The following is a 17210-nucleotide window of genomic DNA, read 5'->3' as shown; positions in this document are numbered from 1 at the left end:
CTCTAAGTACACTGTCAATTGTACACTGATGCATCTCTCCAAAATCTGGCATTAAAGGCAGGCATGGTGGCACATGCTTTTAATCTCAGCATGCAGGGAGGCAGAGGCAGGTGAATCACGGTTAGTCTAAGGCCAGCTTGGTCTACAAAGTGAGTCCAGGACAGCCAAGACTACATTCAAAGCCGGCCTGGTCTACAAAGTGAGTGCAGGACAACAATGGTTGCACAGAGAAACCCTGTCTCAAAAAAAAAAAAACAAAAAAAAAAAAACAAACAAACAAAAAAAAAAAAAAAAAAAAAAAAAAAAAAAAAAGAAAAAACATCTGGCATTGGTGTGAAATGTCACTTTCTGGGTGAAATGTCACATTCTAGGTTGACCAGCTCTGACTGAGCAGACTTCATATAGGATTTTGTTGAAGATGTACTGTTTGTTACTCAGATTAATTAATCCTTGATTATGAATTCCTGATTTGATTCAAATAGTTTAAAAAGTTGAAGTTAGTTTATGGCTACAATAAATACCTTTGTGGACCTCCAGATGCTTCACTGGGGATAGCCTGGAAGTAGATTTCTGACCTCAGATAAGCCTCCACTCCAGATGGTACCATGAATCCTGGTATTTCACCATAAATATAGACAAATTGGCTTAAACTTCTCATGAGCACAAGACAGAATGGGGCTACCTAGAGATGCCTGAATTTATTCTTTCTACGAATAAAAGACAGATAAAATTATTGTCCTGAACTCATAATGAACTAAGAGATAGCTGAATAGTGTATAGTTGGGTCTGTCCTAGTTGATAAATAATATATTCTTGTATGTTTTAGACCTTATTAACCTCTAAGCCTTGTCAACTTTTGTCACTCTGAACTCACTGTGAACTTATGTAATGGATACCTAGATATGTTAAGTTTTCAAATATGTAAGCTGTTGTATTTTAGAATTCATCTGTTTTTGTGATTAGTTGCCTCTTTTTGACTATGATGTAATACCCCTTTCTCAGAAGTATAACTATGGTCACCAACAATAAACCTTGTTGAAATTGGGAAGCTTAACTTCAGTTGAAGTTAAGATGCCTGACTTCGTCCACCTTTTCTCTTTAATGCATGTGTTGAAATTGGGAAACTTCAGTTGAAGTTGAGATGTCTAACTTCATCCACTTTTTCTGTTGAGTGTATGTGTGCATGAGTGGTTTATTTTCTATCTCTCTCTTATTTCTTATTTCCCTTAGATTCGCAAATAAGTTAGCAGACTCAAAGCCATCAGCCTTCCATGGCTAATGAGCCTAAGTTTACATTGGCTTACTGGAGATCTCCACAAAGAGGCCTATCTACAGATCAAAGAGCCTCCTTTTACGATCCTGGTGCAGTCTCTAGGCAGAAGCCACTTCTACAGCCTCAGCGATAGGAAAATTGTGGTCAGTTTAAGCTCTCCTCTGCTGCAGTATAGCCAGTCCCTAGAGAAGAAACCCTGGGCTCCCTTATCTCTTTCCTCTTTCAATCCTGTTCATTTGCCTGAGCCATCAGCTCTGGCTTGACCACCCAAGAGATGAAGCAAACTGGAAGGGCATCTACATCTAGCACCTGAGACCCTACCCTGGATATCCACAGAGCCACAGCTGGGCATTAACAGACACCAAAGGACCATTTAGAAGATGCCCTTGAGAACCTGGTGAACAGCTAGGGCTGTGGAAAGCAGAAACTATAGAATCAATGAATTGGATATTAACCTGAAGTTATAATTCAAACATTTAATTAGGAAATATATTCAAACACAAGTAGGAAACTGAGGAAAGTCAATCACAACTTGAAAGCTAGTCTGGGCTTCATAGAAAGACGTTACCTCAAAAAGAGAAAAAATGAAACTAAAAAGAAGAAGCAATCAGACCTTATGTGCAAGAAAAGAATGGCAGAGTGCTGCCTGGAGGTCCCAGAGCTCAGACTGTCAGAGACAAGTCCAGTTTTGGTATGTTTCAATGCAGAAAATAACACTAATTTTATGAGATATTTCACTTGGGAACCCTAATTGAGTACTTGAAACCCATTAGAAACTCTTTCATTCTATTTCCATTTACTGTAACAAAGTATCTATTGATTAAGAGTCTTTTTAAGAATACTGTTTTAGGTAGCCCATAGTTCGGTGTATTCAGAGGCATGCTTTTAGCATCAGCTTGACTACAGTGGGGCTTCCAGAGAGACCACATCACAACGCGGGAGCACATGCAAAGAGGAGTGAGGCCCTGTTTGTCTTTCTCATTTTGTTTCCTTGGTTTATTTCTTCAATAGCAGCCCTATCTTGAGGACAAACTCAGGACTTCATGAAAACAATATTAACTAATCCCAGAGCCTGTGACTTGTAACCTCCTTCCAGGCCTCACTTCTTAACAGCCTCACCACCAGTTGGCTAGCATTCACGATTCCAGTACATGAGTCTTTGGAAGATAAATAACATCTAAAGCATAGCAGAAACTCCTTACAGTCTAGGCTCTGGAACCCTGTGATGATACATCAGCAGGTGTGATGGCAGTATCTGGAAACTGACCAGGCTCTGCGATTGCCTCTCTGAGACTATTTAGATTAAGTTGCTATCCAGACATTATTCTGAAAGAGTAATTGGGTTAATCTAAGCAAGGCAGAAAAATCTAGCCTTACTGCCGACCAGATTAGAATGAGGAAGTCCTGATTGTGGATGCACTATGATGGGCCTCCTTTCTCTCCAACTGCCACACCCATATTTCCACAATGGATTGTATCTTAATAAACCTTTAATTTTTATCTCAGCAAGAGAAAAGTAATGGACATGGTGTGTTTAATTCTATTCCCTCAGCTGAGCATAGCTATGGGTCTTGAGTGATGGAAATCCATATTCTTCCCTCTAGAAGATTATTTTTCTTGTTTTTGCTTTTTGAGACAAGGTTTTATTCTAGAGCCCCAGCAGCCAGGAGCTGTTAGTCTTGCTTCACCTGACTCACTGGTGTGAAAACAGGTCAACACAACAACCTGCCTGCTTGCTTATCATTTCTTTTTTTTTCCTCTTCCCTTTTCCTCATTGGTATTAATTTCATTTTATCTTTATATTTCTGGTGGAAGTCTTGCTAGCCAGACTTTGAATTTCTTTGATTTTTATAATTCTTACTTTTATTGCTTTTTAATATAACATTTTCTTCTTTTTTTCCATTGATATCTTAGATACAGCTTATTTCTATTAGCTTATTTTGTACCCATATTAAATTTCTAATATGCCCTTTATTTTCCTATTTAATTTGAAGTAGCCTTTAACACATATCTTCTCTAGTATCCTTTAAACCAATTCTAACATATTTTTGTTCTATCATTTTCTCTATTTTTATATTTAATTACTTTGTATGATTCATCCTTCAACATTGGCAGCCTATTTATACCAACAGGGGAGGCACTAAGAATGATTGAAAGCTTTGTATGTCATGAAGTTACAAGAGTATAGTCAGACTTCTTCCTTGGCTGACATAAATCTGTCCTATTTCAGAATCTGTTCATGGGGAAGAGCTATGCTAAAAAATGTGGATGGAAATGGTTGTCTTTATATTCCAAATGGTGGCCCTCCCTCTCTTACCTTGCACTGTAACTAAAGTCTCTAATACAGGAAATGTGCTTCCTTCGTGTGAACTTACATTGGTAGAGGACAGGATATGTAGCTAATATAGATCACTCTCCCTTTTGTAACCAACTTCTTATGAACATCTATTTGTCCACTATTTATACCACTGCCTATTCTGTCACAGTGTCACATGTACATGGCTAGAGCTTTCCAAGAGTTGTTCTCAGGCTGAAATTCACCATGCCTCTTCTACAGAGATAGATAAATCTAAAAAAGTTGTCTATATTAATTTTATATTTTAGCATTTATTTTTCTTTTAAAATTATTCAAGAATTTTCTAAATGTAAATAACCCACTTCCCTATTCCCTCTCTTACAAATCCTCTCCTATTACCATATCATTTTTTCTTCTCAACCTCATTTCCTGTGTGTGTTTATATATGCTATGTACTCAATTTCTATGTTTCTCCTTTATTAAACATAGATTATTTTATCTTATAATATAATCTGAATACAGTTTTCCCTCCCTCAACTTCTTCCAGTTATTCCCCACATCCTTTCCCGTCCGCATCTAGTCCCTTTTTGTCTCTTGCTAGAAAAGAACAGGTACCTAGGAGACAGCAACAAAACATGACAAAATAAAATATGCTAATATGAAACAAAAACCATCATATCCAAGTTGAATAAGAGAAGCCAACAGAAAAACACAGGAGCTCCAAGAGAAGGTACAAGAATAAGAGATCCACTCACTTATACATTCAGTAATCCTATTAAATTACTAAGCCAGTGCCTGAGACAACCAGGTGGTAGAAGGCCAGCACAAAACCACAAATAACAAGAGCCTGCAAAGTTCATAGCACTAAGTGTCAACATAAAGAAATTGGAGAGAACTCATACTAACAATTTAAAAGCACACCTGAAAGCTCTAGAACAAAAAAGCAAACAAACCAAGAGGAGTACATGGCAGGAATCAATCAAAGTCAGGGCTGAAATCAATAAAGTAGAAACAAAAAAGAAGTGCAAAGAACCAACACAACTAGAAGTTGATTTTCTTTGAGAAAGATCAAAGAAATTCAACAAGATACACCAACGCTTGGCTAAACTAAAAAAAAAAAAAAAAAAAAAAAAAAAAAAAGGCAGGGGAAGAGTATCGATATTGACAAAATTAGAAAAGAAAAAAGGGATATAATAACAGATAGCAAGGAAATCCAAAGAATCATTAGGTCATACTTTAAAAATCTGTATGGAGGAAAATAGGAAAATCTAAACAGAATGCATGATTTTTTGATAGATTCCACTTATCAACATTAAATCAAGATCAGGTAAACAATTTAAGTAGACCTGTAACCTATAAGGAAATAGAAGCAGTCATTAGTTGTCTCCCAACCCCCCCCCCACCCAAAAAAAACCCAGTGCCCGAAGATTTCAGTGAAAAAGACTACCACGCTATCAAGGAAGAGCTAGAATTAATACTATTCAAACTATTCTACAAAATAGAAAAAGAAGGAACATTGCAAAACTCATCCTATGAGGCCACAGTTACCCTGATACCTAAACCACACAAGGTCCAAAGAAAGAGAAACTTAGACCAATTTTCCTTATGAACATCGATGCAAAATTTCTCAATAAAATACTCACAAATGGAATAAAAGAACATATCAAAAATATAATTAACTATGATCAAGTAGGCTTCATCCCAGGGAAGCAGAGATGATTCATCATATGAAAATCCATCAGTGAATCTACCATATAAAAAAACTGAAAGAAAAAACTACATGGTCTTCTCATTTGATGCTGAAAAATCTTTTGACAAAATCCAATGCCACTTCATGTTTATAGTCTTGGCGAGGTCAGAGATACAAGGCACATACCTAAACACAATAAATGCAATATACAACAAGTCAATAGCCAACATCAAGTATAATTGAAAACTTAAAGCACTTTCACTGATATCAAGGACAAGACAAAGCTACCCACTCACTTTGTATCTCTTCACTACAGTGATTTAAGTCCTAGCCAGAACAATAAAACAACTAAAGGAGATCAAGGAGATAGAAACAGGAAAGGAAGAAGTCAAAGTATCACTATTTGAGGATGTCATAATAGTATAAATAAGTGACCCAAAAATTTTACCAAGAAACTTCTATAGCTGATAAACACCTTCAACAAGGTGAATGGATATAAAATTAGCTAAAAAAAAAAAAAAAAAAAAAAAAAAAAAAATCAGAAGCCCTACTGTATACAAGCTACAAACAGGCTAAAAAAGAAATTAGGGAAAAGACACCCTTCACATAGCCATGAATAATACAAGCAAGCCAAAGACCTGTATGATAAGAACTTTAAGTCACTGAAGAAAGAAATTGAAGAAGGTATTAAAAGATGGCAAGATGTCCCATGCTCATGTATCGGTAGGATTGACATAGTAAAAAAATGGTCATCTTACCAAAAGTAATCTACAGATTCAATGAAATTTCCATCGAAATTCCAACAAAATTCTTTATAGATCTTGAAAGAACAGATCTTAAGTTCACATGGAAAAACAAATTCAGTATAGGTTAAAAAAAAAATCTGTACAATAAAGAACTTTTGGAGGCATCTCCATCCCTAATTTCAAGTTTTACTACAGAGCAACAATAATAAAACCTGCATAGCAGTGGCATAGGAAAAGACTGGTGGATCATGGAATTAAATTGAAAACCCAGAAAAACATGTGATTTTTCACAAAGAAACAAAACCATACAATGCAAAAATGATAGTATCTATAGCAAATGGTGTTAGTCTAACTGTATGTGTACATGAGGAAAAGTGAAAATAGATCTATATTTTTCATGCAGCACAATACTAACTACAAGTAGATCAAAGACCTACCTTAAGATAAAAGAAGAAACAGTAAATCTATTAAAAGAGAAAGTGGAGGCCGGGCGTGGTGGCACACACCTTTAATGCCAGCATTCAGGAGGCAAAGACAGGTGAATTGCTGCGAGGTCAAGGCCAGCCTGGTCTACAAAGGGGGCTTAGAACAGCCAAGGCTACAGAGAGAAACCCTGCCTCTAAAACCCGAGAGAGAGAGAGAGAGAGAGAGAGAGAGAGAGAGAGAGAGAGAGAGAGAGAGAGAAGAGCCTTGAACTCATTGGCACAGGAAACAAGTTCCTGGACAGAACACCAAAAGCTCAGACTCTAATATCAACAATCAATAAATAGGACCTCTTGAAACTAAAAAACCTTCAGTAAGGCAAGGTTCATTGTCAACAGAACAAAACAGCAGCCAACAAACTGGGAAAAGATCTTCACCAACCCTATATCTGACAAAGAGCTAATATGCAAAATATATAAAGCACTCAATAAATTAAATACCATCAAACCAAATAATCCAGTTTAAAAGTGGAGTACAGAGCTAAACAGGAAATTCTCAACAAAGGAATCATGAATTGCCAAGAAGCACTTAACAAAAGAAATGCTCATCATCATTAGTCATCAGAGAAATGCAAATCCAAATGACTCTGAGATTCCATCATACAACCATCAAATGACAAAAACAAAAAAACAAAAACAAAACAAAACAAAAACTCAAGTGACAGAACTTGCTGGCAAGATGTGAAGAAGGGGTGGGCTGAAGAGATGGCTCAGAGGTTAAGAGCACTGACTGTTGTTCTTCCAGAGGTCCTGAGTTCAATTCCCAGCAACTACATGGTGGTCATAACCATCTATGATGAGATCTGATGCCCACTTCTGTCATGCAGGATACAGGGAAAGCATTGTATATATAATAAATAAGTCTTTTTAAAAAAGATGTGAAGAAAGAGAAACACTTCTTCATTCCTGGTGGAAGTACCAACTTGTACAACCAGTTTGGAAATCAATTTGGAGGTTTCTCAGAAAAATTGGAAATAGCTCTACCTCAAGACCCAGCTATACCATTCCTGGGCATACACCCAAAAGATACCCCATTCTACAACAAGGACATTTGCTCACCTATGTTGATAGCACCTTTATTCGTAATAGCCAGAATCTAGAAACAACCCAAATGTCCCTCAACTGAAGTATGGATAAAGAAACTGTGGTACATTTACACAATGGAATACTATTCAGCCATTAAAAACCAGAAAATTATGCAAATTTCAGATAAATGGATGGAACTAGAAAAGATAATCCTGAGTGAGGTAACCTATACCCAGAAAGACACTCATAGTATATACTCAGTTACAAGTGGACATTAGCCATATAATTCAGGATAATCATATGAAACTGCATAGACCCAAAGAAGCTAAGTAACCATGAGGGCTCAAGACAGGATGCGTGAATCTCACTGAGAAAGGGAAATAGAATATACAGAAGATGTGCCTGAAAAGAAAGTACAGGATAGGAGAGGGAAGTTAGGGTGGAGATTTGTGTGAAGAGAATGCTGAGGGAGCCAGGAGAGCAGAAGGCTGCAGAGAGAGAAGAAATTGTGGCCTGGGCATCGCTGAGATGGGATGAAGACCTATGACAGGGTAGTTTCCTAGGAGAATATGGGGGTGACTCTAGCTGAAACCTCTACTATCAATGGACATGAAGACTGAAGGGCCCACCCTGTAGCAATATAGGACTCCTAGTAGAGAGAAGGGAACATCAATCCATTCACAAAACTTCCACCCAAAATTCACCCTGCCTACAAAATGTGCAGGGATAAAGAAAAAGCAGAGATTGAAGAATTGTCCAACTAAAGCCTGGCCCCCCAAAAAGCAAGAGAACCAACCCATGACTCTATCAATGACACTGCTATGCTTGCAGACAGGAGCCTAGCACAACTCTGTCCTCTGAGAGGCCCCAAACAGCAACTGACTGAAATAGATGCTGAGACTCACAGCCAAACACTGGGTCATGCATAGGGTGTCTTGTGAGGAAGAATAGAAGGGCCTGGAGCACAAGAAGACCGACAAAGCCAACTAACATGGAGCCATAGAGACTTATTGGGACTGAAATACCAACCAAGGATCATGTCTGGACAGGACCTGGGCCCCCTACACATATGCAGCAGATGGGCAGATTAGTCTTCATGTGGGTCCCCTGATTTGAGGAGCAGGGACTGTCACTGACATGAACACTGTTGCCTGCTTTTTGATTACTTCACCCTGGTGCAGCTGCCTTGCTAGGCCACTGTGTTAGACGATATGCTAAGTACTGATGCAACTTGATATGCTGGCATGGGTAAGTATGGGAGTTTCCTTTTTCTGAGGGTTGGGAGAGGGGGTCCAGGGAAGAGGGATGGAGGATAGCACTAGAAGACAGGAGTGAGAGGTCTATGGTTGGGATGTAAAATGAATAAATAAAAAATTATTAAATAGGACTTCATGAAAACGAAAAACTTCTGAAAGACAAATGATACAATCGATTAGACAAAGTGGGAGCTTACATATTGGGGAAATATTTTTCAGTCTTTACATGTGATACCAGACTAATAGAGAAAATGTACAAAGAACCTGAATAATCTAATTTTTAAAATGGGGAACAGATCTAAACAGAGAATTCTCAGTAGAGTAATCTCAAATGGCTGAGAACTACTTAAAGAAATGTTCAACATCCTTAGCTGTTAGGGAAATGTAATTCAAAACTACTTTGAGATTCTATCTTATACCTCTCAAAATGCTAAGATCAAATATACAAGTGACAGCTCATGCTGGCAAGCATGTGGAGCCAGGGGAACACAGCATCATGGCTGGTGGGAGTGCAAACTTGCTCAGGGACTATGAAAAACGATACGGAGGTTCCTCAGAAAACTGAGAATTGATCAACCTCGCTATTGGTCATCTCATGCACTGTATATGTAAACCCACAGAGTACACACTGTGCTGCATTATAAGTATAAATATAAGCATAAACATAAATATAAATATTATTTTTGTCAATGATTTATGGAGAAACTGAGAATTAAATAATCAATATCCTTACTACCTGGCTCTTTCTCTCTCTCTTTAAATATAGTCAAGTGAAATAGTGAAAGAAGGGACCTTTAGAGCAGGAGACTAACCTGCAGTGCACTGTGAACAATGTGTAGATCATTACCTCAGCCCAGCACCTGCTCTCTTCTCCAGTGCACAAGATTCATATTTGCTGTAGGTCACAACACCCTCAAGTAGAAGGCTACACATTTACATTTATAGTTATACTAGTAGCTTCAATTTGACTTTTTTTGTGTGTGTGTGCTTAAAAAGAAAACATAAAGGACACACATTTGGGTGGGCTGGTAAGGGAGGGTGGGCATGGGAGGAAGGAGGGGGCATAGGAGGAGTTGTAGGAGAGTGGTGACAATGATCAAAATCCATGTTATGAAATTCTCCAGGGACTTATAAAAATATTAATGCCTCAAACAAAAGCCATTATGGCAGATAACATGGATGTACCCATGGAACATGTTAAAATTATTTCCAAGCATGGTTTTCCTATACCGTTTTTGACACTGGATTATTATTTATTCCTGTCACGTTGTCCAGCACTATTCATTTCAACCAAGATGTTTTCAGTTTTAGTTTTGTGACTTTTATTTGATTATTTTAATGTCAAATCTATGTAACCAAGCTACAAGGAAAACAAAATTAGATATTACATGTTTATATTTATTGTGGACTATGAGCTTATATATTTTTAAAATACCTTTTATGAGGAAAACATAAATAACATGTAAGGAAGAGACGAATGCTGAGTGAAACAAGAGCAGAATAACCCCTTAGGGTGATGGGAAGGTAGAAAATACAACAGTAGCTGGGAAGACTGTGTAAATTTACATTATTTTTATTATGGTGATGATGACAATGATGATGATGACAACAATGACGATGATGACTGATGATGCTTTGGTCTTTAATCTTTCACCGTTAGTCTTAAACAAAGCAATCCTACCATTTCCAAGCCCAACTTACAAAATATTTGTAGTGCTGCTCAGGAGTATTAAGCCAGTAAAGATCTTCATTGTTGTGTACATTATAGTTCAAATATATTTCAGTCCTATTTTAGTGCTTAACATTTGAAGCTTGGAAGAAGGGGGGGGGGGAGTACAAAGAAAGTGCATTTGGTTATTACTACTCTTTTGAAAACACAATACTCCTGTCCATGGTCATGACTTTGCTTTCTTCCTGTGGATTGTCCTTCCAGTTACTAATTTGCATATGTCAAATCTAGAATGCTTAATCCAATCCCCATCCCAGAGTGCTTCTTGTGCTTAGTGATTAGATTTGGCATTCTAGAGTCTGGCCTCTCTCTTGCAATAATCCATCTTGATATGGTGACTCAAGAAGTGTCTGGAAGGACACAAAGAAAAGAAAAGGAAAACAAAATTACCTTCCCTATAGTCAGATACAACTCTGTGCACATGCTTCTGGTCACACTAAGGACTGGACACATGTGTGACCACCAGAACATGGACATGCTATGGAATTTGTATACATATATTTCATGTTTATGATATTAGCGGCCAGTCTGTTGGACAGGTAATAACTTTCTTCTGAAGATAAAGAAATGATACTTTAAAGGCCAATTATGAAAAGGAAGGACTTTTTTCATTCATCTCCACTTCAGATGGCACAAACAGTCATGGTGTTTAATCACCATTCTTTATGTAATCTCATTTTATTAACACAATTAGATAAATATTTATAACACTTTAATGAATATGGGAAGAATAGGTGCTCTAAGGTCACAGGAGATGAATACAAATACATTCTCCAGAAATATAATGATCGGAGTGCTAGGATTATGAACATAAGGTTCATATATTCATAATGTTATGGCAGTGAAAACTAAGTGTCTATGAGACGTCCAGAGAAAACGTTACCAGTAGAGAATGAGCAATGAACGCACTGGCAAACACTGCAGCAAACAGAGCAAGTTGACCAAACATCACAAACAGGGTTTTATCCTATCTTTTCCTAGAGTCTCTTCAGGAAAGTTGGAGCATACTCAGGGACTTAACTGAAAACACAGCTCACTTGAGAAAGGAAAGGGTTATTTTGTGTTACTTTTATTGTTGTTTTTTTCTGTCCTAGGGAAATGGCTTAGTGTATAAAGATGTGTCCACAGCATGAAGACCTGAGATTAGATCCCTACCAGTCACATAAATAGTCAGGCATGACTGCATGGCATATAATCCCAGCCTGGGCAAGCAGATACAGGAGAATCCTCAGGGCTCAGCGTCCAGCTAATTTAGCAAAATTTGTAAAATCCAGAGTCCTTGCCCAAAAAACAAGGTGTAGAGATTTAGGAAAGAATCAATCATCAACTTCAGGCCTACACACACACACACACACACACACACACACACACACACACACACACATACACACACACACACACACACACACAGTACATGTACACACTTATGTAAATATATTTTTTAATGTAATAGGAAAGTTTTAGGGGAAAAAAAAATGCAGGTTGGCAGTTCCGAGACCTTTTCCTTTCCCTCTCTTCCCCTAGATCCAGTCCCTCAGTCTTGTCCCTAGTTCTGCAACAGATTATCAGCTGTAGCCTACCCCTACCCCGACCCTGCATCCCTGTACACATCTCCTGTAGATTGTCAGCTGTAGCCTACCCCTACCCCTGATCCTGCATCCCTGTACACATCTCCTGTAGATTGTCAGCTGTAGCCTACCCCTACCCCAACCCTGCATCCATACACACATCTCCTATAGATTATCAGCTGTAGCCTACCCCTACCCCTGACCCTGCATCCCTGTACACATCTCCTGTAGATTGTCAGCTGTAGCCTACCTCCCCCCGACCCTGCATCCCTGTACACATCTCCTGTAGATTGTCAGCTGTAGCCTACCACTACCCCTGACCCTGCATCCCTGTACACATCTCCTGTAGATTATTAGCTGTAGCCTACCCCTACCCCCGACCCTGAATCCCTGTACACATCTCTTTTAGCTCCCGTAATTCATCCTCTGCTGCCTCTGGGGTCCATACTGATCTGAGTGACCATTCCTGTCATCTGAGGTCATGACGAGGCCATTGCTCCTTCTGAGGGCTACATCTGGGTCTGCAGGCTTTCTGCAGCCACATGCAGTGCATGTGGTCTGTGCTGTCACCATAAAACCATGTGGAAGCCCATGATTCAAACTCCTGGAGATTGTGCAGAACAGGGAAGCCACTTTTGCAGTGATACAGGTGCTTCCAGATACACAGTTGAGAAAGAGGCAGATGAAAGGCTTCTGGAATAATCCTTAGCCCTTGCCCCAACCCCCACCCCTGAAAAATATAGCTGCCTAAACAGCCTACACTTTAGCGTGGTATAGAATAAAACTTTGCCTTTGGTAAGAGACTATGAACTCGTGGATTTAAGGAAACTAACCTTTTAACCTGTAACTATCTAGTCCACTGAATTTAGTAGGAACACTGTCCCAGAGTGAGATCTAGGGTTTGGGTTTTTTGTTTTGTTTGTTTCTTTGGGTTTTATTTTTTTGGTTTCTTCTTTGTTGGTTGGGCTTTTTGTTGTTGGTGTTGTTGCTTTTTTCCTGATACTCCTAAAAAAACTTTCTTGGCATTGTTTCATTTGCTCATATTTAGATTTGGACATTTTCTGATGCCCTGTATTTCTCTTGCCCTTTGACGATTTCAAGCATAATCCTTTAGTAGTTTGTTCCTTGAACTTAAGTCCCCTTGTTCTCAGCCCTGAAATCCTAGCTGCACCCACCAACCAAAGAGAAAAACAACTCCTCCTAATCTTCTGCCTGTGGTGTAAATTGTAAATCATCCCTGGGGTACTTCTAGGAAGTCATAAGATTTACATTTTTCTACATCTCAAAGCCACTATTGCTCATTGCCTTGTGTTGGGCATCTCCAGAGGTAGTGTTTCATATGTTATTGTTTTAATCAGTGTTGAATTATTATTTAATATTGAAATATTATTTTAATAAAATGACAATAAACATGCATAGCCCAAGAAACCAACCAAAAACCTACCCACTCATCCACCTTTAAGGGAAAGGAGGCATCAGTCTCTTAAGGTTTCTTCCAACTGATTTGGTGTGAGTAATACCTTTATAGGGTCCCAAATAAAATTGGGAAATAATGGTTAAGCAAGCTAATAGTAGCATTTGTGGTCCAGTCTCTACATTTTGAGAAATTCTAGGCTTAAATAGAAGTCCTGTTTTTTTGGAACAGTCTGAATTTTTGGAACCAATTGATATTAGCAGCTTTCTTCAAAACTCTCTTGGGAACAGGTTCTGATGAGGACCATCAGTGAGGCTGGAAATGGGATGCTGGGACAGATGTGTCAGTGTCCCAGCATCCTGGAGAATGAGTCCTGTCATGTCTGAGCCAGTGCCACCACTGTCAGATTCTTTTGTTCTGTAAATATATAATTTCTCACAAGAGTTACACAGACCTTAAATTATAGAAGTATGGGGTGTATTAAACGCACAGATCAGTTAAAGATGGTTGTCTACGCCTTGTGAGCAGAAGGAAAAGCATCATATATAGCTCTGTTACGTTTTGACTCTTCTCAAAGAGGATACATGTTACTATTACCAAAGAACATATAGTCATTATTTAATTGAAATCAAAACAATTGTATAGGTATAAATGTCCTCCTCTGGGTTCTATGTCACCTGATGTATAGAACAGCAGCTACAAGTTTCCTGAAAGAAGGTCTCCTGTTTTAGAGGCAGGCCAGTTGCCCTGAGCAATAGAAAAGACATGTTTTACATAACCTAATATAAATTCCTTTTACTTTTAGTGTGCAAGCCTACCTTAATCATTTTATTCCTGTTTAGCGGTCTGGGCCTTATTTCCTATATTTGTTATTTTTGTTTGCCCTTTTCCATATGCATAGGGTGGTTACGCCTTTATAATCAAACTTTATGTAAATTACTTTATTTTTAAAAGTTTAAGTATACCTAGGCATTTTGTAACTGGATTTTTTCATTTTTTTTGTAGCTATCTCTGCCCTGTCCCTGTATCCACATGGAATGGATGGCTACATCTTTTACATATCATCTTAAAGCATTCAAAAGGATACAACAGTGTTTTTGGTTTTTGGATTTATTTCTTTGTGTTTTGTTTGTTTGTTTGTTTGCTATGGGATTGCATGTAACTTGAATGAATCTTTCCAAGCCTAACCTTCAGCAGCAGGAAAATTTAAACTGACCGCTTTTGTGGTGGGGGTGGGGGAGCTTCAGGCTTGGAAAAGCTGGCTTTCTCAGCAGGGGGTTCCTGTGTCTCTGGGTTTTCTGTGTTGGGATTAAAGTCAGTAGCTGAGTAGTATTCCATAGTGTATATGTACCACAGTTTCTTTATCCATTCTTCTACTGAGGGACACTTAGGCTGTTTCCATGTTCTGGCTATTATGAATAAGGCTGCTATGAACATGGTTGAGTAAATTTTCTTGTTGTGTGCTGGAGCATATTCTGGGTATATTCCAAGGCAGGTGCCATAGTTGCCCTGTTCTCAAATCCATTCAAAATCTTAAAAATACTCATGTTTTAGCAATGTCACACAGCAGAATTATTTTTCTCTTTTCCACTCTAGGGAAAAAACTAAAATTTCAAGCAAAATTCAAGCAAAGAGACAAGATAATTTTAAATTTTGGGCCAGTTGCATCATTTTGACTGCAGTGCTGGAGCCCTGTCTACCATTATTTGGAATTTAGTTGTGGCTAAAATTGTATAGGTGGACCTTTCCCAGAACGAGTAGACAAACCTTTTTTAGGCAGAGAACTCGGAATTCCAGCCACTATTAATCTAGTTTCTACTGGGAAGAGCCCTCTTTTTTCCTCCTTTCCTATTGTCCATAACTTAGCCTCATATCTCTTGGATTTCTTCTTACTATCTCCCCGAACTTTCCTAGAGAGGGCACATTGCCACTAGGTCCATAGCAACAACCAACAAAGCAAAGCCAGAAGAGATCCGTGTACCCTCTGCCATGGTGGCACTTATTCTAAGTGCAGTTGTAGACAGGGCTGCGTGTCTCCTTGTTTCATCCATCCAAGCAGCCATGCTCCATAGTCCCCTCCGTTGCGTGTGAGAGCTGAGCTGAAAGTACAGCTATTTTGTTGAATCCACTCCCATCTGCCTACAGTAGGCTGCCTTTTGCTTCCTGGCATGTCTGAAAGCCCCCTTAAAGAGACATGTAGGAGATAGTTTTTGACCTGGGAGTTTTTAAGTTTTAAGCTTGGGTTGTCTTGTTGGGAGCTTATTCCTCCTATTAAACTATGATAAAATATGATTTTAAGGGTTTGGATACTTGAATTTAGTTGGGTGCCATATGTTGAGTGATTACCTAATATTTAATTATTATTTTAGTAAAATTAGCAGTTACTCCCTAACCAGCTTTATGCCCAAATAACCACACAAAGGGATCAGGTTTATTTAATTAGCCTATAGCACAATGCTGTGCAATAATTAGTCCATCCTAAACCTCCATGATAGTGTAGTTTCCTTCCATTCTGTTTTCACACTTTATACTTGTTTTTAAGGTATCTTCTAGGCCCACTTTCTCCTGATGTTCACACAGTCATCTTCTCATGATTCCATCCTCATCTTCTCTTTTTCCTCCCCTCACTGGATCAGGATGTCCCACCCTATTCTCTGTTATTGCTCAGCATTGGCCAGTATGTTTTTATTGACAACACAGCAAACAAGTGGAGACAAACTTACATAAACTCGAAACTGGAGATACTTAATAAAACATCACAATGCAATGTCCAGATTGATCCAGAGAATGAAGTGGAGAAATCAGCATTTGAATGAACAAGGGTAAACTGTGCACGGTCCACAAGAACATTATGCCAACACATTATGCTGAGTAAATATTGTTTCTCTCAATGTGTTTTTTCCAAAAGAAGAAAACTTGGCCCACTTTTTACTTCTTCATTGTTGTTCTAACATGGGTCAGAAAGCCAGGATTATTTGTCTATACCTGACTCCCCCCTCCCACCCCCCAAACTTCCCCAAAATGCCTATGCAATGACAACTGAATTTCAATACAGACATTTTTCTGTGGCCCTATTTATAAGGAGAATCATAACCAGTGTACATAACTGAGCTTATTGTGTATTCAAAGAGCATCAGTGTTTCTTCTTATTAGCAAGTAGCATGTTACGTATCCCACTTGACATTTGTGCTAACGTCTCTGCCTATTTGAACATGGCCATCACTTTTCAGCCACCAAGCTCAGCACCTCATCATGTCTTCAAACTATTTTCTAATAAACCTGGATGGTTCATGCCTTTCACAAGCACTATACGTTTCTCTTCTGTATGTGCTTTCTCCAGGTGGAGTAGCTTCACATTTCTTTTATAATAATTTCCCTAATGTCATCATTTCCTTTCTAAACTTCCATATTATGACATTACCGTTTTTAATATATATGTAATTCAGCATTTTAATATACCTATATTGAGTCTTCAAGCTCTTCCTCATTATTACCCATCTTTTTCATGCCATGGTATATTGTTAATAAGTTTTCAACTGTTTATTGATTTTCATTTAAGTTAAATATCAGTCTTAAAATATAATCTTTTTCTAATACAAAAACTTACCTACAAGTTTTTATTCTCATAAATACTCTGTCTTCAGCAATTATACTTGAATTGAATATCTAATGTTTTTCTTTCCCAGAAGTAAGTTATTTTAAATAACACCAAAACCTCCACTGCAAGTAT

The 17210-nt window shown here is 38.2% G+C and overlaps 1 protein-coding gene across 1 annotated transcript in view; it reads left to right on the top strand.

Annotated features, from left to right (window-relative positions):
- The window catches only part of LOC127194899 (heat shock protein HSP 90-alpha-like), a 477387-nt gene that overhangs the window by 143189 nt on the left and 316988 nt on the right, over positions 1-17210 (top strand). The gene's annotated exons all lie outside the window — the stretch shown is intronic.

The sequence above is a fragment of the Acomys russatus genome, chromosome 10 (genome assembly GCF_903995435.1).
Source record: "Acomys russatus chromosome 10, mAcoRus1.1, whole genome shotgun sequence".
Classification (NCBI taxonomy): Eukaryota; Metazoa; Chordata; class Mammalia; order Rodentia; family Muridae; genus Acomys; species Acomys russatus.
This window is presented reverse-complemented; position numbering and strand designations above follow the sequence as displayed.